We start from the raw sequence: 16,561 nt of genomic DNA on the forward strand, positions 1-16,561 counted from the left end.
GGCTCATGTCCTGACAAGCCACCTTTATTATTATTTATTATTAATCTCAGTCTCTCTCCCAGAGCTCCTTGATGTGTCCCACTATGCCACAAAGCAAGCTAGTCTATGAAGACCTAGGATGTAGATCCTGTGGAAGAACTTATAGCTTGCCAGCTCTGTGAACCCTTAGTGCCTCTGTCCAAAATGCTTTTGTTTCCTGGGAAGGCAAGGTATGTGGGGCACTGAGCTCCCAGACACAGAAGTCACTGTTCCCTCCCTCCAGCTCCACCACATACCTGACAAAGCACCCTGGACACTTGGTGAGTCTACCAATATCACCCAAACTGTCCCTGACAGTAACACTCAAATCCACTGTCTATTTTTAAGACCTGTATGGTTATTCCTTGCACAGTTTTATATCTGAGCATGTAAAGATGAAGTCTACATGTATCTATAGATAGCAGCTGTTGATTTTTTGCAACATTAAGTAGCATTGATCATTAGAAATATTTGCAGCAGTACATAACTTAAAAGTTAGAGTTGCCTTTGGTTCTAAAGTCCTATTAATAAACACTTCCAAGCTAACTTGGGTTTAATACTATTTGCATTACACTGTAGCTGCATTGAGCCAGAATGGATTTCTGTAGAATTGTATGGATCACTAAAATAAGAAATAGCATACCTCTTATGAAGCACAATGTGTGTTTCCTAGGACTATTGGAGGCACCAAGGTCAGCCTTCCATCTTCTAAAGGGCTAGAGGCAACATCCTTACAATGGTATTTTGGTGTTGCTTCATTAATTGCACTGCCTGCTGTAATATTTTTATTCCATAAGAGCTGGAATGTTAAACTTACTACCAGGTACAACTATCTATGCTTATGGCCTCAAGCTAACTGGTCACTTGATTTTTTCCACTATACTTTGTTATATCTGCTTGAGAACCTCCTTCAATCTTACCTAGTCATTTGTTCAAACTACTCAAGGCTGTAACATACCACTTATACTTTACATAAAAGTTGATTTCAGGACAGTTCACTTAAATCTGTTCTTGGCTGTGAGTACAGATTAGGCCCTGAGCAAAGAACAAAGTTCTGCTTAACTATAAAACCATTGAAAATAAAAAGCCTGAATTTGCACATGTAAAAATAAGCATAATAGAGCATCTAGACATAATATTTTCTATGTATCAAAGAAACAGCCTTAAAATAAATTTCTGTTAGTGTTTACCATAGCTCCTGGAGCAGTTTTTTCTTAGCTCTATGTAACTTTTCTCAGGATCCTAGAGCAGAGACCAGTTGATGAGCACAGGTTAAGTAGAAGAGGAGGCCACACCGCAAGTCTTTTAAATGCAAGAAGTAATGTTTACAGGTTTGAGTCATGTATTATCTTTTGCTTCAGTTTAAAATCCAATTATGTCATCATTATATGGTATCATACTGTTACCGAAATCCGGAACAAAACTCCTTAACAGCAATGAGAAGTTAAGAAGCAGGCACTTTATTGCAGCGCTGGGCGCACGGGGGATCGCTCCACCTAGCGTGCGCACCCATTTGATCAACAGCACGGTTTAAATACACATTAATTATACGTATTAATTAAATTCCAAGAAATAATATGCATAAACATAAATTTTCTGAGAAACCATTACATCATTTCCCCACCCACTCGCGCATGCCCAGTCTTTTGAGTCGAGGGTCTTTTGGCGGTCTCGGTGGTCGTCAAAACGCCCCCTCCTCAAATTCGCTGGTCAAACTCCTCCTTGAAATCTCCATATATGGTCTTGAGAACAGGTCGCGATGCTCCTTGGTTTTCCTGGCTCCAAAGTGATGGCTCAGGGCCTATTTCTGCAGGTGGGGTTTGGGGGTGTTTGGGACTTACCATTGTATTAAAGATATGCTAGGCTAGCTTCTAACAAATGCGTATTATAAGATCTCTAGGGTCCCACTCCCTATGCGGCTACAGTTCTACGATTAATAAAGTTCTCATTAATCTCCCTTATCTCTATTGCCTCGATTCCCAGATCGAGATGGAAAGGGTAGGGGATTTCTAGCAGCAAATTGGTGTCAGTGACAGTTTCCTTATTTTAAGGTTATAATTTGCAATTACTGTTGATTCTTAACACTTCTATATTCTATGATTCATTTTAACTCCTAATATCTGCAACATTTCCCCCCTTTGAAAGTTCTGAAAATTATTTCAAAACTTTCACTCTATTGATTGTCTATTGTAAATCATTATAAGCTGGAGGGGTACTCTCCGGGATTGATTGTTCGCTTCGGTGTCTTGTCACCGCTTGGATTATCATGTGATTAAAAGAAGTCCTACGACTAATCTTTTTAGACAACAGTAGATTAGTATGATCCCCAAAAGAACTATTAATAAAATGAAGGCCGTGTTAATCAAAGATCTAATCCAGGAACTCAGACTCCAACCTAGTCTTTTAAAGATCTTATCTAACCATGTATCTTGTATATCCTGTCGCAATTCTTGCATCTCCTTTTCAATCTTTCCCAATAATTCCAAATCATATTCTACATCTTGAGTCACATTTGGGATGTGTATGCAGCAATGATCTATCCTGTCTCTTAAGTATCCGCACACTCCATGTTCTTTGAGTAAAAGCATATCTAGAGCCATCCTATTCTGTAAGGTCATTTTGGAAGTGGCCTGTAATTGTAGATTTAGATCTCTAAATCCTTTTCTTGTCACATTAGCCAATTTCTCCACCTGCCCTGTTAGTTGGTATAACCATTCTCGATTTCCATATATGGCCAAAGGGGTTAACAAGGATTCTAGGGCCCAACCAATTCTGACTCCAGTTAAATGAGTCATCCAGGTTCCATCATTCATTGCCCAAACTAAGTGTCCTGGGCTTCCAGCAGGACACTTGACTTTCCTTTTCTCGTAATGTGCTCCCTTTGTCATTTACTAGTGGCCAGGTTGTAAAGATTGAGCCATCCCAAGTAAAACACCAAGAAGTTTTGGCCATATATTGGAATCGAGATAGTATGGACATTGTCCATATTGAGTCCCAACTAATTGTTTCTTTTGCATCACATTTCCATTCCTTGATCAATTGAGTTATATTTCTTGCCATCAAACTGTCGTTAATAGGAGGAGGATTCATTAATTTCTCACAATCTGCCCCATGTTCCGAATTAGTCAGATTCATCGTTAGAATTCCCCATGGGATGGACTCACCGATTGCTCTAGGTATGGGTAAACATGCGGTAATTTGTGTTAGATTCTGTAAATTGGCAAATCCCTTGATCAATCCTACCATCAAATTTTCCTCTTGGGATTTCTTTGGAAGGTATATCACCTGTTCGTTGCCTGTCCCTTTTATCAATTCAGTTTGTGACTCAGTTACAACTTTTGACCAAACTCCCACCAACATCACTCCCCAGATTAGAATCCATTTTCCCAGAGTCTCAGGATAATACTTATGATTAGACATGTCTCAGAGTTAGTTTCAAAGTTTTAGGATCCCTATTTACAACTTGCCAGGGTGTTGGAGCCCTCTTTACTCGGGTATAATGAATCCATGCATCAGATTCGGCGATCTTAACTGCAGTGAAAGTAGTCAACAGTACTTGAAAGGGTCCTTTCCAGCATTCCTGGAGAGGTTCAGAAGTCCACGTCTTCACATAGACATAATCACCTGGTTGGAAATCATGCACTGGATTCTCCAAAGACAGAGGTCTGTTCCAGACAACTGCACTCCAAAGTGCGGTTAAAGTTTTCCCTAAAGAAAGCAGATAATTATAGACATCTTGTTTCCCTTTCAAATGCATATTCAAATTTGGCTCTGGAGATTCGTAAGGTTTTCCATATAATAGCTCATAGGGACTAATTGATGTTCCACTTTTTGGTTGAACCCGAATTCGTAAAAGAGCCAATGGAAGCGCTTGGGGCCATTTCAAATTGGTTTCTTGGCATATTTTACTAATTTGCCTTTTCATTGTTTGATTCATCCGCTCCACCTTTCCACTAGACTGTGGTCTCCATGGTGTATGCAAATCCCAGGTAATTCCCAGAATTTTGCTAACACCTTGGACCACCTCTGCAACAAAATGGGGACCTCTGTCAGAAGAGATTCCAATTGGTACTCCAAATCTCGGGATAATCTCTTGCAGCAACCATTTCATTACTTCTTTTGCCTGATTGGTGCGACAAGGAAAGGCTTCTGGCCATCCTCTAAAAGTATCAACCCCTACCAGAATGTACCGATACCCATTTTGTCGAGGCAATTCGGAAAAATCTATTTGCCAATAGTCTCCTGGCTCTGTTCCTGATTTTAATTTTCCCATTTGATCCTTTTTCTTTACTACTGGATTGTTTTGCAAGCATATCTCACATTTTGCAGTTGTCATCTTAGCCATCTCTAGCATCTTTAGTGACAGTACTTGTCTCCTTAATAAAGCCACTAATGCCTCTGCCCCCCAGTGACATTCCTTATGTTTTGTCTGTATTATCTCCCTCATCAACAATGGCGGAATTATTACTTGGCCTGTTGCAGTAACCCACCATCCTGCTAGATTTTTCTTAGCATTTAATAATTTTCCTAATTTCTCATCTTCTTCTGAATATTTAGGCCTTTCTTTTGGTAGTGTAACGGTTTTAGTAGGAATCACCGCCAATTGCCAGGCATTTCTTTTGGCTATATTTTTAGCTGTCTTGTCTGCTAGCCTGTTCCCTACAGCTTCTTTCGCACTTCCTGATTGATGTGCTTTACAGTGCATGATTGCTACTGCAGTCGGTTTTTGGACTGCTTGCAGCAGATGCAAGATTTCCTCTTTATATTTTATATCCGATCCTTGCGAGGACAATAATCCTCTCTCTTTCCACAAAATTCCATGGACATGTACCACACCAAATGCATACTTCGAATCAGTCCAGATGTTCACTCTCTTCCCTTCGCTTAATTCCAAGGCTTTGGTTAAAGCTACCAGTTCTGCTTTCTGAGCTGAGGTGGTGTTGGGTAAAGCATTTGCTTCTATAACAGATTTCTCAGTTGTTACCGCATATCCTGCGTAGCGAGTTCCGTTTTCGACAAAACTGCTACCGTCAGTGTACAATTCCCAGTCCGGATCGTCCAAAGGTACGTCCTTCAGATCCTCCCTACTGGAATACACGTATTCAATGGTAGCCAGGCAGTCGTGTTCCAGTTGTCCTTCTTCCTGTACTGAACTCAAAAAGACTGCAGGATTAATCAAGTTAGTGGTTTTCAATATTACATCATCCTGTTCCATCAAAACCACTTGATATTTCATCATTCTGCTCGGGGATAACCAATGACCCCCCTTTTGTTCCAACACTGATATCACCATGTGTGGCACATATACCACCATCATTCTTCACAAAGTCAATTTTCGGGCCTCCTGTATTAGCATCACAGTAGCTGCAACCGCTCTCAGACAAGCAGGCCAGCCTTTACTTACAAAGTCCAGTTGTTTGGAAAAATATCCCACTGGTCGTTTCCAACTTCCCACCTTCTGAGTCAGCACTCCCAAGGCGATATGTTGTCTTTCGTATACAAACAGCTGGAAGTCTTTGGTCAAATCCGGAAGTCCCAAGGCTGGTGCTGTCATCAAAGCCTGTTTTAAGCTTCGAAAGGCTCTTTGCTGGTCTGGACCCCATTCAAATGGTGGACCTTTAAGAGCTTCATATAATGGCTTAACCAACGAACCATAGTTCATTATTCACAGCCGACACCACCCAGCCATTCCCAAAAATGTTCTCAACTCGTGGGTATTCTTTGGCTCTGGAATACTGCAAATTGCTTCTTTGCGATCTGTCCCCAATTGTCTTTGCCCTTGTGAAATTTCAAAACCCAGATATATTACAGTTTGTTTTGCTATCTGAGCTTTAGTCCTGGAAACTTTGTATCCACTTAGCCCCAGAAAGTTTAAAAGGTCAATTGTTACCTTTATGCACGCTGGTCTTCCTTCCGTTGCTATCAGTATGTCGTCTACATACTATAGAAGTAGATGAGCAGGTTTAGGGCCATCCTGTTTCCACATCTCCAGTTCTTTCGCCAATTGGCTTCCAAAAATTGTTGGACTATTCTTGAATCCTTGTGGTAATCTGGTCCATGTCAATTGTGTTCTTCGTCCTGTGTGGGGATTCTCCCACTCGAAAGCAAACAACTTTCGACTTTCTTCTTCCAAAGGTATGCAAAAGAAAGCATCTTTTAAATCAAGCACTGTAAACCATTGATAATTCTCTCCTAAAGCTGTTAGGAGTGTGTATGGATTGGCTACCACAGGGTGTATATCTTTCACTATCTGATTTATTGCCGTCAAGTCCTGCACTAATCTGTATTCCCCAGATGGCTTTTTCACAGGTAAAATAGGGGTATTATATTCAGATTCACATTCCTCCAAAATCCCATATTTCAAGAATTTATCAATTAATTTCGTTATCCCCAGTTTAGCCTCAGTTTTAATTGGGTACTGCTTCAATCTTACTGGCTTCACATTCTCTTTTAAGTCCACTTTTACAGGTTGTGCTGCTTTGGACTTTCCAGGTATCTCTGTGTTCCAAACTACAGGCATTACAGCATCATCAACTTCTTTCGGAATTTCCTGAATTTGAACCTTTTCTTGAATCATTAATATTTCTCCTGCCTTTGACTCTGGTATCTTTAAAAAAATTCTCTCCCTTCAAAAACTATTTGTGCATTTAATTTAGATAGCAAATCCCGACCCAGCAAGGGTATTGGGCATTCTGGCACATACAAAAATTCATGTGTAATTGCCTTATTTCCAAACTTCAAATTAAGGGGTTGAAGGAATGGTCTATTTTCTTCTTTCCCTGTTGCTCCAACTATGGTTGCGGTTTTATTCCCTAGTTTCCCTTTACAAGTATTCAAAACAGAATACACAGCTCCAGTATCCACTAAGAATTCAACTTTATCATTTCCCAGCTTAATTACAACCAGAGGTTCAGCTGGGTTCCCCTCCGGTCCCCTTCAGTCATCTAAAACCATCATGTTCATAACCCCTTGCTGATTTGCTTGCAGCTTTGGACATTCCCTTTTCCAGTGTCCATTCTCTTTACAGTATGCACACCGATTTATTCCTAGAGGTGCATTAGATTCTCGTGTACCAGAGTTTCTAAAATTTCCTTTTCCCTGAACTCGTCCCCTCCCTGCTGCTGCGCTCCCTGTTAAAACAGCAATAAGCCTATTGTCTCTCACCCTTTTCCTCTGTTCTTCCTCTCTCTCCCGATTATTATAAACTTTCCACGCTGTTTCTAACATTTTAACCAAACTTCTTGAGTCCTCTCCCTCCAATTTTTGAAGCTTTCGCCTTATGTCAGGTTGTGACTGTGCCATAAAAATTAAAGCTAATTGTTGTTCTTCTGCCTCTGTTTCCAATTTTAAATCAGTATATTTTCTAGAGGCTTCTTTCAATCTTTCCATGAATGCAGAAGGCGACTCAGTTTTGTCTTGTTTTATTTCATATAATTTAGATCAATTCAGGGCTTTTGGCATTGCATGTTTTACTCCATACAATACCCATTTTTGGTAACGAGTTAGCCTTTCCCGATGTACCGGGTCATTCGGATCCCACTGGGGGTCTGCCGAAGGAAAATTCTGTTCCAGTGTTCCCGAGAACACTCCACCCACACCTGCTTGTGCTTTTCCAACCTTTAAAACCATCTGCTTCTCCATGCTATCCAACAAATTATCTAATATCACTTGTAAATCATTCCAATCAGGATCCTGAGTTCTAATAATTGTTTCAACCACTCTCCCTACCTTTTCTGGGTCCTCTCTATAAACCCCTGCTGCCTGTTTCCATGCCATGAGATCTGTGATAGAAAATGGTGTTTTAACGTATACCGGTCCATTTACTCCCACTCCTTGCCTTAAGGGAGCCAGCATCTGGGTTTGCTGACGAGTTCGTCTAGACACCGGAGTATGAACTACTACTACCTCTGATATTTCATCAGTTTCCTCCCTTGTACTGTCCGGTTCTATTCACCCTGACTCACTCCTTCCTTGTGAGGAGAGAGACTCCGCTCCCCCCCCTCCCAGTGGGGCTACATCTAAGTCTAATTCCATTTCATCCTCTTTTGGCACCGTACACCTAATGTACCTCTTCCCAATATCACAAGCTGAGCAACAACTCTTAGTTCTCTTAGTTTTCTGATTTTCTGAAGTTAATGCCATCACCAAATTATCTCGACTTATCAACTTACACTCGTTCTGCCAATCTGTCCTTTGTCTCAAGTAAAAGAACAAATCCACATATGGCACCTCACTCCATTTACCTTCTCTTCTACAGAACAGCATTAACTGTAAAATAGTATTATAGCTCAAAGTTCCATTAACTGGCCACTTCTCCTGATCTTCTAGGACTTATAAAAGCCACCAATGATTACAATATTCAATCATTTTACTCCTGCGTAAATCATCATGCAGCTCACTCCAATGTGCCAACAAACATCCTAACGGTGATGTTTTTGGTATCTTTTCATTAAGACTTCCCGTACTATTACTCTTAAACAACTTAAACAAAGACATTATAGCAAGTAACAAGTATAACGAATATAGCGAGGATAGCAAATATAGCGAGGATAGCAAATATAGCGAGGATAGCAAATATACACGTGTATATATATCAGAGTACCAGGTGTTTCCAAAAACCAAATGCCGTATTCCATATATCAGTTACCGTGTTCCGAGTCCAAATATATCAAATGCCAGATACCAAATAGTGCAAATGACAATTGTCCCCAAATACACAAATGTCCAACCCAGCAATAGCTTTCACTTATGACTTACGGGCAGACGCCTAGGCTCCCAAACCAAACGGGTACCCTCTGAGCACCAACCCTGCGAAGCTTTCGCTGCGCCTTATGGGCAGGCTATCCAAATTCCAGATAAAAGAAGTGCCTTACCCTAATCCCAGGGGTCTTGCTTCGAGCCCTTCGGTCCGGGGATCGGAGGTTCTCCCCGAGAATCCCTCGGTGCGCGCTGGAGGTCCCGCGATCCCTCGGATCCGTCGAGGTTCAGAAGCGGTGTCCCATCTGGGTCGCCAAAACTGTTACCGAAATCCGGAACAAAACTCCTTAACAGCAATGAGAAGTTAAGAAGCAGGCACTTCTTTATTGCAGCGCTGGGCGCACGGGGGATCGCTCCACCTAGCGTGCGCACCCATTTGATCAACAGCACGGTTTAAATACACATTAATTATACGTATTAATTAAATTCCAAGAAATAATATGCATAAACATAAATTTTCTGAGAAACCATTACATCATTTCCCCACCCACTCGCGCATGCCCAGTCTTTTGAGTCGAGGGTCTTTTGGCGGTCTCAGTGGTCGTCAAAACGCCCCCTCCTCAAATTCGCTGGTCAAACTCCTCCTTGAAATCTCCATATACGGTCTTGAGAACAGGTCGTGATGCTCCTTGGTTTTCCTGGCTCCAAAGTGATGGCTCAGGGCCTATTTCTGCAGGTGGGGTTTGGGGGTGTTTGGGACTTACCATTGTATTAAAGATATGCTAGGCTAGCTTCTAACAAATGCGTATTATAAGATCTCTAGGGTCCCACTCCCTATGCGGCTACAGTTCTACGATTAATAAAATTATCTCATTAATCTCCCTTATCTCTATTGCCTCGATTCCCAGATCGAGATGGAAAGGGTAGGGGATTTCTAGCAGCAAATTGGTGTCAGTGGCAGTTTCCTTATTTTAAGGTTATAATTTGCAATTACTGTTGATTCTTAACACTTCTATATTCTATGATTCATTTTAACTCCTAATATCTGCAACAATACTACATAGTAACAACTGTAGATCAATACTAAATACCCAAACAACAGAACACATTCCAGGAATGCTAGAATTGAATTTGAACTTCCCTTATCAAGAACAACAAAACTCAGAGTAAGCAGTTTTCCCAGAAACTATAACTGTTTAAGCTAATGTCGTGGTTTTGTTAGTGAGGGGGGGCCTCCATGAGAAATAGTCACTTTCAGCACATGCTACTGTCAATCACTGCAAGCCAGCCTAGAGGAAACATAATTGTAGTAACTGAATACTTTTAGCATCTATTAAGGAAGTGAATAATTTAGCTTTCTCAATCTCTAAAGAAGTGATTAATTACTATGCTGTTTTAATGCAGATTGTACACAGAAATTGAAAATAAGTTGTTAGGGATATTATCCCTTTTAGCATAAGGGAAGATCAGTTAATCCATATTCACTTTCTGTGACAGGATCTCCAAGAAAGGCTAAGTGATCCTCAAGTTGTTTTGGTTTCATTTGGAGCCGTCATGCAATTAAGTGTTACAAAACTGTCAGCTGGAATAACAGCTTCTATCATTACAACATAGAGCAGCTTATGACAAATGTGATGTTTATTCACTTTTGACTAGTTTTAGATTTAACTACATCATTCTACTCAAAACAAATGTTAGATTTATTTGATATCTTGGAGTTGTGAAGATCAGCCCATGTTTAAACTGCTTGTGTCAAGCAGCAACAGTAAGCTCTGAATGAGTCTTAGTAAGTCATATTTACCAGCTAATAATGCAGCTTACTCAAGGTCTGTATTATAAAACTCATTTCTAACCTGTATTGTGTTCCTTCAGTAGACTACAAGGACTATCTATTACAGTAAGTGAGCTCATTAAGCACGCAGCTCCTTAGTCTTGCAAGCTGTTCCAATAAGTAGTTGTTTGCAAGAGGGTGAAAGGTTGAATTACCAACATGGAAAGCATTGTTCTTCATTCAGTTGGCCCAGGAGATAAAGTATTTGAGCAATAGGTCCATTATTATTGAGTATTTCTCAGACTGTAGCATTGATCAAATCAGCATCAATATTTCAATTGTTTTCCTACCAAATAAGCAGACATTCCCAGAAACTGTGAAAAAGTTTCAATACCTTTCAATGCAAAATTATTGTATTAAAGTTTTACAGAGTGGCCCAGAGGCCTGTTGATGGACTATTGGAGACTCTTAAGCAGACAGACTTCAAGTATTGAAACTCTTCTCTCAGTGTTTCATAGACAGCATCAACAGCTTAACTACAATATTCTGTTCAGTTCTGTAATATTTTGGTCCTCTTCCCCTAGCCTTCCCTGCCTTCTCAAACACCTCCATTTGACCAGGAAACTTTCAGTACTCCAATTCCACAGTACGTCCGCCTCTGCTGTCATGGCCTACCAGTGCTTACTATTCAAGTGAGCAGTTATTTTCCTTTCTCCTCCATAAGAGCCTACTGCACGTCACTGAGTGACTAATTCCATCTATTGACCAGGCTAATCCATGGTAACAGTAGCTCATTGCACACTTCTGTGAACCAACCCCACATTGAGAATATAATAGAAGTTTCAGCCTCCCTAGCACACTGGGTCACCATCACTCAGGCAGAGTGATGGTTGGCACCCAATCATTGACATTTTTTTTTTCTTCACAAAAGAAGTTCAGCTTTTCTAGATCTGAGTCCTTCCAGCCATCTTCATTTGGGTTCTGCCAGAAAGAAGAGTTGCACACCATGAGTAGTGCCTACCAGCTGAAGTCACACTATTTACAGAGGCATTAACATAGGAAGCAAGGTATTTTCAGCTAGTTTCTGCCCAACATGCAGGAAGCAGAAGCATTAGTCTCGTGGGCAACAGAGGAAATCCAGTTACAAGAATCATAGTCTATTACTACTCAAATAGTTTGCTCTGTAGTGAATGCAGAGTTCCCTTCCCTTGCCCAGAAGGGGTTTAACTACCAGTAAGAGGTCAAGCCACCTCTGTGAAAGGCTCTACCTGTCCCCAGCAGAGAAGCAGGTCAAGAAAACACAGCCCTGAAGTGCAGTATAGAGCACTCCATGTTTCTCAGAGGACACCCACCGTGATGAGGATGCAGTGAAGGTCTCAAGGCTCCCCAGACCCCTCACTGGACCCTGCAATGGCAGCCAGCTTATGCACATCATTCACACAATACCAATGCCATTCTCACAGTGACGTACGGATCAAACTCTACAACTCAGAGAGAGTTATAAAGCAGGCATGTTAATTCAGCGCCGGGTGCGTGGGGGATCGCTCCTCCAAAAGCACGCACACCGACAGCACATTTTACCAAAAATTTATACGGTGCAGGTATACATATTCATAGGATTGCACAATACAGACATACATATGCATAAGTGACGCGGGGTTATTAAAAAAAATACTTGCGTTAGCAGTTCAAATCTATCATAGAATCATAGAATGGTGAGGGTTGGAAGGGACCTTCAAAGGTCATCTAGTCTAACCCCCCTGCAAGGAGCAGGGACATCCCCGACTAGATCAGGTTGCTCAGAGCCTCATCCAGCCTGGCCTTGTATGTTTCCAGGGATGGGGCCTCCACCACCTTTCTGGGCAACCTGTTCCAGTGTTCTACCACCCTCATTGTAAAAAAATTTTTCCTAATATCCAATCTAAATCTACCTCCCTCTATTTTAAAACCATTACCCCTTGTCCTGTCACAACAGGCCCTACTGAACAGCCTCTCCCCATCTGTCTTGTAGGTCCCCTTGTGCGAGCGACGAAGGAACGTATGACAAAGACTCAATATGAGTAATAAGCGTAGTTACATTTATTAGTCCCGGGCGTGCATATTTATATTGCTAAGATAAAATATGCCTACTAGTCATTGGGTGATTGGCTTAAGCTCTAACAGTTACATTTACATATCCTTCCTACTTGCAGTTAGCTAATCTGGAAAGTCCCGTTAACCTGAAAGTCCCGTACTTTTCATGTTTTCACTTTCTCAAAGTTGTTTGCAATCTTCTTCAAGGTTGCTTCGTTTACTTTCTCACAGGAAGCTTCATTATTTTCTCACAGGCAGCCTCATTATTTTCTCACAGGTGGCTTCAGTACTTTCTTACAGGTGGCTTCAGTGATGTCCTTGAGGCCTGCTGCTCACAAACATAACAGTTCCATTCGGTCTGGACTGTTCACTAAGTGTCCCTGATACTCCAGGTACCCAACACCCTTGAGGTACTGGAAGACCGCTATCAGGTCTCCCCGGAGCCTCCTCTTCTCCAGGCTGAACAGCCCCAACTCTCTCAGCCTGTCCTCAGAAGAGAGGTGCTCCAGCCCTCTTATCATCTTTGTGGCCCTCCTCTGGACCTTCTCCAACTGGTCCATGTCCTTCTTATGTTGGGGGCTCCAGAACTGGACACAGTACTCCAGGTGGGGTCTCACCAGGGCAGAGTAGAGGGGGAGAATCACCTCCTTCGACCTGCTGGCCACACTTCTCTTGATGCAACCCAGGATGCGGTTGGCCTTCTGGGCCGCAAGGGCGCATTGCCGGCTCATGTTGAGCTTCACATCCACCAGCACTCCCAAGTCCTTCTCCTCAGGGCTGCTCTCAATCCATTCTCCACCCAGCCTGTATTTGTGCCTGGGATTGCCATGACCCAGGTGCAGGACCTTGCACTTGGCCTGGTTGAACTTCATGAGGTTTGCATGGGCCCACCTCTCCAGCCTGTCAAGGTCCCTCTGGATGGCATCCCTCCCTTCCAGCGTGTCGACGGCACTACACAGCTTGGTGTCGTCGGTGAACTTGCTGAGGGTGCACTCTATCCCACTGTCCATGTCGCCGACAAAGATGTTGAACGGGGCCGGGCCCAGCACGGACCCCTGAGGGACACCACTCGTGACCAGTCTCCACCTGGACATTGAGCCATTGACCACCACTCTCTGAGTGCGGCCATCCAGCCAACTTCTTATCCACCGAGTGGTCCGTCCATCAAACCCATGCCTCTCCAGTTTAGAGAGAAGGACGTTGTGCGGGACAGTGTCAAAAGCTTTGCACAAGTCCAGGTAGATGATATCCGTTGCTCGTCCCTTGTCCACCAATGCTGTTACCCCATCACAGAAGGCCACCAAATTGGTCAGGCACGATCTGCCCTTGGTGAAGCCATGTTGGCTGTCACCAACCACCTCCTTGCTCTCCAGGTGCCGTAGCAAGGTTTCCAGGAGAATCTGCTCCATGACCTTGCCAGGCACAGAGGTGAGGCTGACCGGCCTGTAGTTGCCCAGGTCCTCCTTGTTCCCCTTTTTAAAAATGGGGGTTATGTCCCCTCTCTTCCAGTCATCGGGGACCTCACCAGACCACCATGATTTCTCAAATATGATGGCCAGTGGCTTGGCAACTTCATCCGCCAGTTCCCTCAGGAACAGCGGATGGCTCTCATCAGGTCCCATGGACTTGTGCACCTTTAGGTTCCTCAGATGTTTCCAAACCTGCTCTTCGAGTACAATGGGCAGTTCTTCATCCTCCCAGTCCCTGCTTTTGCCTTCCACAGCTTGGGTGGCAAGACAAGATCCCTTGTCAGTGAAGACTGAGGCAAAAAAAGTCATTGAGTACCTCAGCCTTCTCCATGTCCCGGGTAACCAGGACACCAGTTCCCTTCTGGAGGGGGCCTACATTCTCCCTGGACCTCCTTTTGTCCCCGACATACCTATAGAAGCTCTTCTTGTTGCTTTTTATATCCCTGGCCAGATTCAGTTCTGCCAGGGCTTTGGCCTTCCTCACCTGATCCCTGGCCACTCGCGCAGCCTCTTTGTAGTCCTCCCAGGCTACCTGTCCCCACTTCCACCCTCTATAGGCTTCCTTTTTCACTTTCAGTTGGTCCAGGAGCTCCTTGCTCATCCACGCAGGCCTCCTGGCCTTTTTGCCCGACTTGTTTTTCATCGGGATGCACCTCTGCTGAGCTTGGAGGAGGTGTTCCTTGAATATGGACCAACTTTCCTGGGCCCCTCTTCCCTCCAGGGCCGCCTCCCATGCCACTTCGCCCATCAGGTCCCTGAAGAGGCCGAAGTCCGCCTTCCTGAAGTCTAGGGCAGAGAGCTTGCTGTGTAGTTTCCTCTCTGCCCCGTGGATCTTGAACTCCACCATTTCATGGTCGCTGCAGCCAAGGCTGCCCTTGAGTTTCACATCCCCCACCAGCCCCTCCCTGTTGGTGAGCACAAGGTCCAGCATGGCACCCCTCCTTGTCGGCTCCTCTATTGCCTACAGGAGGAAGTTGTCGTCCACGCATTCCAGGAACCTCCTGGACTGCCTCTGCCCTGCTGTGTTGTCCCTCCAACAGATGTCAGGGTGGTTCAAGTCCCCCATGAGGACCAGGGCCTGTGACCGTGAGGCTGCTCCTACCTGCCTATAGAGCGCTTTGTCCGCTCTGTCCTCCTGGCCAGGGGGCCTGTAACAGATCCCCACCGTAACGTCCCCTGTCCGTCCCCGTCCTCTAATCTTGATCCATAAGCTCTCTGTCAGCTCCTCCTCCATCCCCAGGCAGAGCTCCACGCACTCTAGCCGGTTGCTGATGTAGAGAGTGACACCCCCTCCTCGTCTCCCCTTCCTGTCCTTTCTAAAAAGCCTATACCCCTCCATGTTGATGCTCCAGTCGTATGTGTCATCCCACCACGTCTCTGTGATGCCAACAGGGTCGTAGCCCTGCTCATGTGCAGGCATCTCCAGCTCTTCCTGTTTATTTCCCATGCTGCGTGCATTGGTATATAGACACTTCCGCTGGGCCCCGAGCAAAGCCGACTTGCTGGCTGGAGTGACAATTTGCTGGCTGTTGGTCGTTTACTTCTTCAGGGGTCTTATCTTCCTCTAGATGAACTTCAGTCATTCACCCGTGCTCTCCTTTCACTTGGTGATTTCAGCAGTTTCTTAATGACTTCTGACCAACATTGCAGCTCCTGTTATGTCCAAGGACATATTAGTCCTTGACAAATACCAGTTTCTTGACAAATACTGTCCCTGATAAGCTTAAGTGAGTTTCAAGGCAAACAGGATTGTTAGGCATTATCTAGCAGACAGTTAGTCTCCTAAATCAAGCAATATTTAGCAGACAGCAGAAAGCCTGAATCAGGTTGAATTGGATCTGCAGGGCAGTCTCCCTCATCCTCCTCATCAGTGGCCAGCACACAGAAAGCTACCTTGCTCAAATCACTGCAAGGGGAAGGACAGCAGGTACATTGCATCCCACAAGCAGATCCCTCCACCCTGAGCATCCCACTACTGGCAGCTGCACCCCACACCACCTCCTCCCACCATACTCACACATTCACCAGCTTGGCCTACTCATAGACGCTAGCAGTGAGGCAGCTGCAGCGCTGCGCTGACAGTAGCAGTTCCTGGAGTGCTTTGCCGGCACCCTGCACCCTACAGGCCAGAAAGCGAGGCAGAGAGTCAGCGCAGGGCAGCCACAACGTTTTCTTGCATACCCACCCACCCTTCCCCTGTCCAAAGCCCACTCGCCGCTAAGCCGCAGCCGAACCACACCGGTCGTGGCTTTCTGGGACGGGCTCCTGCACGAAGAACTCCTTCAGCATCATAACGGCAAGTACTCCACAGACAAAACTACCAGCAGAACCAACCACTCACTCCAAAGCCCCCATGCAAAATAATGCTGGAGGTAGGCAGCTGCCCTATTTATAGCCCACGCGGCTGTCGCCCCGGCAGCTGGTGGCACCTCCTGGCCTCCCATTGGCCGGGATAGGAGATGGGGGGAGGGGCTGCATTCAGCACACTGGAGGAGGAGGAGTGGATGGCTCCTGTTGGGAAACCATGTGGGGA

General features: G+C 44.3%; 1 pseudogene; it reads right to left on the reverse strand.

Moving 5' to 3' along the window:
* Positions 1 to 11,356: 11,356 nt before the first annotated feature.
* LOC147596678 (growth arrest and DNA damage-inducible protein GADD45 gamma-like) lies at positions 11,357 to 16,320 on the reverse strand (annotated as a pseudogene).
* Positions 16,321 to 16,561: the final 241 nt, after the last annotated feature.

Source organism: Chlamydotis macqueenii, chromosome W (genome assembly GCF_036417535.1).
Source record: "Chlamydotis macqueenii isolate bChlMac1 chromosome W, bChlMac1.mat, whole genome shotgun sequence".
In the NCBI taxonomy this organism is placed as follows: Eukaryota; Metazoa; Chordata; class Aves; order Otidiformes; family Otididae; genus Chlamydotis; species Chlamydotis macqueenii.